The sequence below is a fragment of the Lathyrus oleraceus genome, chromosome 1 (assembly GCF_024323335.1).
Source record: "Lathyrus oleraceus cultivar Zhongwan6 chromosome 1, CAAS_Psat_ZW6_1.0, whole genome shotgun sequence".
In the NCBI taxonomy this organism is placed as follows: Eukaryota; Viridiplantae; Streptophyta; class Magnoliopsida; order Fabales; family Fabaceae; genus Lathyrus; species Lathyrus oleraceus.
In genome coordinates, this window is record NC_066579.1 from 357,875,246 (window position 1) to 357,884,557 (window position 9,312).

The 9,312-nt window shown below is 40.7% G+C and overlaps 1 pseudogene; it reads right to left on the reverse strand.

Annotated features, from left to right (window-relative positions):
- Positions 1-242: 242 nt before the first annotated feature.
- On the reverse strand, positions 243-342 carry LOC127116468 (uncharacterized; annotated as a pseudogene).
- Between the last annotated feature and the right edge of the window lie 8,970 nt (positions 343-9,312).

Here is a 9,312-nt window from a genome sequence, read left to right on the forward strand (position 1 = left end):
CTCTGGAAATCCTACCGAGGATCCAAACCTTCATTTATCCGTATTTGTTCAATACGCTGATACTGTTAAAGCTAATGGTGTCACTTCAGAGGCAATTCGACTTCGTCTTTTTCCTTTCTCACTAAGAGATAGCGCTAGAAGATGGCTTCAATCTCTCCCTTCCAACTCAGTCACCACATGGAACGAGTTGAAGAAAGTTTTTCTTGCCCGATACTTTCCGCCAAGCAAAACAGCTATGTTAAGAGCCCAGATAAACGGATTTAAACAGAAAGACAACGAGTCTCTTTTCGAAGCATGGGAAAGATACAAAGACATGATGAGACTTTGCCCACACCATGGTTTGGAAGACTGGTTAGTAATTCACACATTTTATAATGGTCTCTTATACAACACAAGGTTAACAATAGACGCCGCTGCAGGTGGTGCATTAATGAACAAACCTTATGCTGATGCTTACCAGCTTATCGAGAGCATGGCCCAAAACCACTATCAGTGGGGAACCGAACGAACAACGGTGGAAAAACCTCAAACGAAAACTGGCATGTACGAGATAAGTAACCTTGATCACGTTAACGCAAAAGTGGATGCTCTGGTCCAGAAAATTGAAAGTTTAAACGTATCACCCCCAGCCGCCGTGGTTGCTATAACTCAGAATTGCGAGGTCTGTGGAATCCAAGGCCACACTCCTACGGACTGTCAACTCTTGACAGGAATCCAAGCAGAACAAGTAAACTATGCTCAAGGAAGCCCCTATTCGAACACCTATAACTCAAATTGGAAGAACCATCCAAACTTTTCATATAAGAGCAATAACGCTTTGTACGCACCTGGACAGTCTCCAAATCAAGCCCCAGCTATACCTCCGGGATATCAGAAACCGAACCCATCCATGCCTAACAATAACGCCCCTAGGAAATCCAACTTGGAAATCATGATGGAAAACTTTATAGCTTCCCAACAACAAACCAATAAAGATTTCTTAAACCAGAATGTACACACTGGCGAACAACTTAAACAACTAGCAAGCAAAGTAGATGCCTTGGCTACCCATAACAAAATGCTGGAAACACAAATATCACAAGTAGCTCAACAACAAGCACCTACTGCTGCCCCAACTGGTACATTCCCTGGACAGCCCCAACCTAACCCGAGAAGCCACGCTCATGCAATTATATTAAGAAGTGGAACGGAAGTGGAAGGACCGTCTGATCCAAGGATAGAAAACCAAAACCCTAAGAAACCAACTGAGGAAAGTGAACCTAAGGAAAAGGAAGAGAGTAATAAGGAAACCCTAGAAAAGAAGGAACCTTATGTACCACCACCACCTTACAAACCACCTATACCTTACCCTCAAAGGCTTGTTAAAACCAAAGATGCGGGCCAATTTAGAAAATTTGTTGATCTCCTTAAACAATTAAACGTTACAATCCCGTTCACCGAAGCTATTACGCAGATGCCCTCATATGCTAAATTCTTAAAAGAAATCCTTTCTAATAAGAGGAAACTTGAGGATAGCGAAACCGTTACACTCCCTGCCGAATGTAGCGCTATAATCCAAAACATGCCCCCTAAACTCAAGGATCCAGGTAGTTTCTCTATACCCTGTCACATAGGAAAATTTGTCATCGACAAAGCCCTATGCGATTTAGGAGCCGGAATTAGCGTTATGCCTTTATCCATATGTAAGAAACTGGAAATGGGAGAATTAAGACCAACCAAAATGTCTGTGCAACTAGCAGATCGTTCCATCAAATATCCTGTAGGAATCCTTGAAAACGTTCCCGTACGCATAGGTCAATTCTACATTCCCACTGATTTTACAATTATGGACATTAGAGAAGATGATATTACACCCATTATACTGGGAAGACCATTCTTAGCAACTGCCGGTGCAATCATAGACGTAAAACGAGGACGACTCACCTTCGAAGTAGGTGAAGAGAAAATTGAATTCATTCTTTCCCAATTCTTGAAAGCACCTGCAATAGAAGATACATGTTACTTCATGGATATCATCGATGAATGCATAAAAGAAGCAGAGTTAGAAGAAGACAAATCATCTGACTGCCTTGTAGAAGACAGATCTAACCAATGTTTAGCAATAACACCGGATCCTACGCAATGTCTTAACAAACCAACCCCTGATCTGAAAACACTTCCCAAAAATCTGAGATATGAATTCCTAGACTTAGAACTTGAACGACCTGTGATAGTTAATGCAGACCTAGGGAGACTCGAAACAGAAAAACTCTTACATATCTTAAGGAAGTATCCAACCGCACTAGGGTACCACATCACCGATCTTAAAGGAATAAGTCCTTCTATTTGTATGCACCGCATCATGTTAGAAGAAGACTGTAAAACCTCTAGGGAACACCAGAGAAGACTAAATCCGATCCTGAGTGAGGTAGTAAAGAAGGAAATAACCAAGTTATTGGAAGCAGGTATTATATATCCTATATCTGATAGCAAATGGGTTAGTCCTGTGCACGTTGTACCAAAGAAAGGAGGCATAACCGTTATTGAAAACGAAAAAGGGGAAACTATAACTAAACGAATCGAATCAGGATGGAGAATGTGCATTGATTATAGGAAACTAAACAAAGCAACCCGAAAAGATCATTTCCCTTTACCATTCATTGACCAAATGTTAGAACGATTAGCAAAACATTCACATTTCTGTTATCTAGACGGTTATTCAGGCTTCTTTCAAATACCAATTCACCCTGATGACCAAGAAAAGACAACGTTCACATGCCCTTTTGGTACCTTCGCTTATAGACGAATGCCGTTTGGTCTGTGTAATGCCCCTGCAACCTTTCAAAGATGCATGATGGCAATTTTCGCCGACTTTCTCGAAAACATCATGGAAGTATTTATGGATGACTTTTCTGTATACGGACAAAGTTTCGAAGAATGCCTTGAAAACCTGGAAAGAGTTCTTGAGCGATGTGTAAAAGTAAACTTAGCACTTAATTGGGAAAAGTGCCACTTTATGGTACAAGAAGGAATTGTCTTAGGACACATCATCTCGAACAGAGGAATTGAAGTAGACAAGGCTGTAGCACCTCAAATTTGCACCTATCATTGTACATACATTCTCATATTAGGTCATAACATAACATGGTCCACTGCATAGCATTGCATTGTCCCTTTTGCCTCAAGTGCAAGATCATCAGAAGAATTAGGTCAAACTGATCAGGAGATCAGTCAACCAAGCAAGCAAGTGTGTTTCTCAAGGAGCCAAGGCCCTAGGGTTGGTCCAACATGTTCACATGACTTGGGGATCCATTTGAAGTGTTTAAGTCAAAGGTTGGATGCTCAGAAGTCATCAGTCAATGCACAGTCAGTCAGAAACCCTAGAAAGTCAAACTTGGTCAACTGTGGTTGATTTTATGGTTTTGATGGATGGATTTGGTTTGAGAGAGCTTATTCATGTCCCAATAGGCCTCATATATCATGGCAAACATCATCATTGAAGAATTTGAAGCAAAATCAGAAATTTCCAAAAATAGAAACTGGACCTGTAATTTTAACTGCCAAAAATGGAAACTTCTTGATCCCAAACTTACATCATGATACAAGCTTCAAATGAATTTTTGCCCAACATGAAAGTTGAATATCTTGTTCTCCCATTTCCAAAAAGTCCAAGAACTCTCAATTCCCATGTATGGTTGTCAAGATATGATCAATTCATTTTCAAATTTTCTTGAACTTCAAAAGGCCATATCTCTCAAACCATTTGGCCAAAATTGGTGAGGTTTTTTCCAACAAGTCACATTTAATCCCCTCTTTCCAAAAATGTCATCCTCATTCACCAAAACTTCACCATTCAAAATGGCCTTTTTGGACTTGCATTATTTAATTTCAAGTGAAGTTAAAATTTGACTTTTCCAAATATTGATTTTTAAGCATTTTGGCCAATTGGAAACATTTTGAAATGTTATTTGAAGCATGCTTGAGGCCCAAACTCGGGCAGAACACACACCCTCCTTGCCACTTGGTGAAAATTAGCAAATTGACAAAATTGCTTCATTTAAGCTAATGTTGATTAACACTTGCTTAGCCAATGCAAAACAGAGATATATAAACATCATTTTCTGTCAAAAACCCTAGCGGCAGCCACATCTTATACACAGAAAAACCCTTTGCTCTCAAAAAATACACAATCCTTTCATTTTAAGATTCTGCAAAAAACCATCAAAGAACAGGACCCCTGCTCATTTGTTCTTCATTTTGCCAACCATTTGGAGGCCTTTGCAAGTGTCAATCACCAACTGGAAGTTCATCTCGAGTCTGTTTTCACCAAGCACCCATCAATGGCAAGTTTCGATTTAAGCTGGATTTGGGTTTGTTGAGCTAAACTTCTTCAACTAATCATCAATACTAACCACAAGCTTCACCTGTTTCAAGCCAAAGCATTCAAAACAACACTGTTTCACTCTTTTCTTCAAGAACAAGTAAATCTTCGAATCTCTTATTTCATTAAACTATGCCATGCCTCTTGTAGATCTTTGTCTGCTGGTTTCATTAAGCTTTAAATCGCATAAAATGGTTGAGTATTGAGTGAAATATTTGGAAATGAAATTTGTTGTTCATTGTTGATTTTGCTCGATTCATGTCATTCAGTGTGTTTCAATGCAATTGGTAGTTGGATTTGTAATGTTTGAGGTTTGCTGATTCGAATGCCATGCTTGATTTGATGTTCTGGGCGATTTGATTTTTCATGTTTGAATGAAGAAGATGAGCTACAGTAGTGAAACCCTAAGAAACCCAGAAAATTTCATTTGAATCGTGTTTCTGCTTTTGAATCTTTGCTTGCATGAAGTGTTACTGTTTCATTAGCATGAAGCCTGTCCCAGCGTGCCACATCCCCAGGTGCTACGCACCGTTTCATTTAAATGAACCAATTATTACCATTATGCCATTCCGTATTTAAATATTCACTAAATCATTTATTTGTTTCATTTTTATTTCACTTTGTTAGCCAATCTTGCAAAAATCACAACTCATTCATTTTAATTCCAAAATTCATGAATTTTTTTTGCATATTGCTCATGTGGATCTCTACTTTTTTATCATGATTTTTTCTGATTTTTTGGATGAGTGAATTTTAAATGGCATTAGGGTTTTGTTCATGTGCCCAATTTTTGTACATCTTGCCAAATCCTTTGTGAAATTGTGATGCATTATCCAATGGCCCTGAAATTTTTTGAGTACAAACTAGACTCATTCATGTTTATTTTGATATAAAGTTTGTGAATTTCTCATTTCTGGATTGGGAGTTGTGAATTTTTGAAGTAGGGTGTGACAATTTGTGTCACACCATTGATATGCAACTTCATGATTTTTGATACCATGCTTCTTGACCTTCAATTGATCTAAATTTTTGCATGAGCCTACTCTTGTATGTCTAGTTTGCACATGATTTTTCTTGGAATTATTTGTGCCATTTTCCATTTGTTTGAGATTTTCTCCCCTGTTTGACCAAAATGTTGACCTTATGTGATACATGTTGCCATTTCATTTGTGAAATCCTCATACTTTATTAGATGGACATGAAATTTTACATGAGATAACTAGACATCCTAAGCTTTGCCATGGTTTTAGTCCCATTCATTTATCATACACCATCTCTGATTTATGATTTTTCTAAGTTGATGTATGTTTGGTTGACTTCTTTGAGCATGTTCAAAATTGTTTTGACTTTCTGATTTTCATTGACTGCCTTCCACTTGTCCAAATGAGATGAAATTTGACATGCTTACCATGCTATGTGTTAGGATTGATCATGATTTATTTGGTGATTTTTGGAAATGTTTGAGTTGACTTTTGATGCAAGTCTTTCTGTTGACTTCTATGAGCTCTCATTTGCCATGCTTTGACTTCTTTTGCTTATGAAATGATGATGATGCATGATATGAACATGAAACTAATTGGGTTTGCTTCCTAAATGTTTGAATTTGATTTTAATTGGACATTGCTTGCTGTTTTGGCTTTCTCATTCATTTTTGACCCTAGGCTTGTCCTAGTGGTCCTGTGGCTTATGTTTGAGTTCATGTTTTCAGGTTAATCCACAAATGCTTCAAAGAGATCATTACAATTTGATTGAGTTCATCTGATTATCATGAGCTAACCTCTTTGTTTTGTAGGTTGCTTGGCTCATATGCCTTGAGCATTGTGCTTTGCCCCTTTGTTAATTGTATTGACTGTTGATTCTTACCTCCTTTGCTTTAGCTTTTGAATTGTGTACTGATCTGTTTGACTATTTCAGGTACCATTAGTTGCTTAGTTCTTTGAACTTGCTTTGCTTTGCTTTAATAGCAACTTGCTTTGAGGTATAATCCCTTAATCTTCATGTAGTCTGGAAGACCTGGCCTGTTACTTGGCCAGGCAACTGTCTGAAGTCCTCCTTAAGAGGCAATGTTTGTGTTTGTTTACAATTTGTCCTTGTACATATTCAAAGACCTCCTAAGTGAAGAGGCAATTGGCAGAACCCAAGGGATATGCAACCTATCCCCTGCTATTCTGTGTGTCATCTGCTTTGCTCACACCACTGTGTTGATGCATTGCAGATACAAACCCAAGATCTTGTACAATTGTACAGTTGAGTCAGTATCAAATGTGTAGAAGGGTTCCCACTTTCTGAACCCACACATTCTTGTCTTGAGCTCTCCCTGACCAGGGATAAGAGCAATGAGGCACACCCCTCATCTCCTTTCATCTGCTTCACCTTAGCCCCTCAATGGCAAGGTTAAGAGCTAACACTACCCAGTTCCAGTGGTTTGTTTGTTGAGGTTGATATGACCCCTCGACTAAAACCTAGCCTTGATGTTTGAGCCCCTTGTTGGTGTGTTTATTTCATGCTGTATGTGTTTGTGTGGTGTGATTGTATCCCCTAGGTCTGCTAGACTCCGCGTAGTCTCGTTTGCATGTCAATTAAGGTAGCACGGTTCCTTCGTCTAGGACTTCCTTTCTTGCTTGAGCTTTCCTAAAACACAAACAAACATTATCCCCTCTTAAGGATACGTCCACTCCTTCTACTACAGATGAGTAAGTCTCCAAAGGTCGAGCATCAGGTAGATTGCGCAGTGACGTTGTCCACTTAAAAAACACAAACCAACGGGCATAGTTTAGCCGAACTACGGCAACTCTGATTCTCATGTCCAGATGAGATACGTAGGCACGAGATGCGATGTCTTGTCGAGTTTGACTAACCACTAACACTAATTCATTTCTCTCGCCCTCGTTGCGATTGAGACCTCCCCTTTCTCTTGCCCTAGTTGCAATCGAGACCCTTGCTTCCTGTGCAAGTTAGGTTAGGTGTGGCTTGCTTCCTGTGCAAGTTAGCTAGAAACCTTAACTTAGGGATGATTTTGCATGACAACATCTAGGCTCGAGTCGTAGTCTCCCTAGTGTTGTGTCTCCCTCTGTTATCTGGTTAGGCTAGTCCTTTTTCCCTGCGTAGGGGAACTACATCGCCCTGATCTTCATACCAGATGAAGTATGTAGGCAGGAGATTGAGCTGATCTCTCCGGGCGCCCTTTTTTTTCTTTTTGTGTGTGTTGTTTGACAGTTGCTAGGCTCGAGTGCCTGACTCCTTAGCAATTTGTTGTCTGTTTGTTTGAGTGTGTGCTTGACAGTTATAGGCTCGAGTCCCCGACTCCCTATTAACCTGTTGTGTTGTTGTGTGCTTGGAAGCTGATGTAAGTCCATCGAGTGGCATTCGGGTTCCAGTGTGTGTGTGTTTTGGTTCGGATGCTGATGTAAGTCCAGTGATTGGCATTCAGGCTCCACGTTTGCCTTTGCCTGCGTTTGTTTGTGTGCGTGTTAGCCGAGCTACGGATGCTCTGATTCTCCTTCGTCCGAGGAGATACGTATGCATAGGATGCGCTATCCTAGCGAGCATGTGTCGTTTCCCCAGTCCGAACTACTTCGACTCTGATGTCTATGCCTGATAGACTAAGTAGGCCCAGGATGCGGTATCCTGCCGAGTCAGTTTCAGTCTGTTTTCTTGTGTCTCTTTCAGCCAGTGTGTGTGAGTGTGAGCAGTGTTATAGCAACCATTTTTCCTTCCTTTTGTGCGTGGATCCCGTCGAGTACGACGGATGCGTAGGGGTGCTAATACCTTCCCTTCGCATAACCGACTCCCGAACCCATTATCTTTGGTCGCGAGACCATGTCTTTCCTAGGTTTACTCTGAGCGTTTCCTTTCCCTCTTTTGGGATAAATAACGCACGGTGGCGGCTCTGTTGTTTCTTGTTTTCCCGCCGGTTTTTCGCGTAATGCGACAGTTGGCGACTCTGCTGGGGAAAAAGAGAAGTTGACCTGTGCTGGTCCGTCTTCCCTAAGCGAGTCTCTCCTAGCGCTCTCTAGGTTAGGGCTTTGTTTGCTGTTGTATTTATTGCATTCATTTGTATATATGTGCATTTATTGTTTGCATTTATTGTGTGCATTGATGTTTGCATTCATTCATATTCATTTGCTGGCTGTGCTGTGTTTCTCTGTTTGGGGTGGGAGTTACTCGAGGTAAAAGGCCCAATACCCAGGCTATGAGTGAAATCTAGGAAACCTAGGAATAGAGTGATTCATGGGAAGCGGGTGGTGTACGCCACTTAGCGGAACATTGACATCACGAGCAGTTCAGACCCTGGTGGGATATTATCGGTGCATACATCGGGTGTGCACAGGATGATATTCTGCGAAAGGTTATTTATGCTGCGTTTCTCTCGACCTTACCCTGGCCTAGATGACACCCGTGAGTGGGGAGGGATTGATCATTTTAACAGGTACAGTTGGTGACTCTCGGTACAGATGGTGACTGTGAATTATGGACATTTATTTCTGGGACGCCGGAGTTCTGTCCGTGGTTTATCAGCGGATTCCGTTTATTTCGGATCCCCGGGTTGAATTTGAGAGTACCTGTTCAGAGGATCTGGCTGTCATCCGTTCAGTGGATGTTCCTGTGATGGTAGTGATGTAATCTCCAGTTCCGTTTATTTCGGAACTTCCCAAGTCGGATTTATGGTGACTTGGTTCTTCAGATTGGTTTCAGATGACAGTATCAGTTGACTTTGGGTTTCAGATGGATTGTGACTCCGAGTTCCAGCTGAAGCTTCGACCCTGTGCCTTGAGACGCACAGCCTGACCAGTCATGTTGCATCATTTGCATCATAGCATATTTATTTTCAAAAAATAATAATGCAAGAAAAAAGTTAACTCGCATACGCATATCCTTTATCAGGATCATTCATGATAAAATAGCATCCGCATCATGCATATCATGCACATAACATCCTTGCATTGCAGACA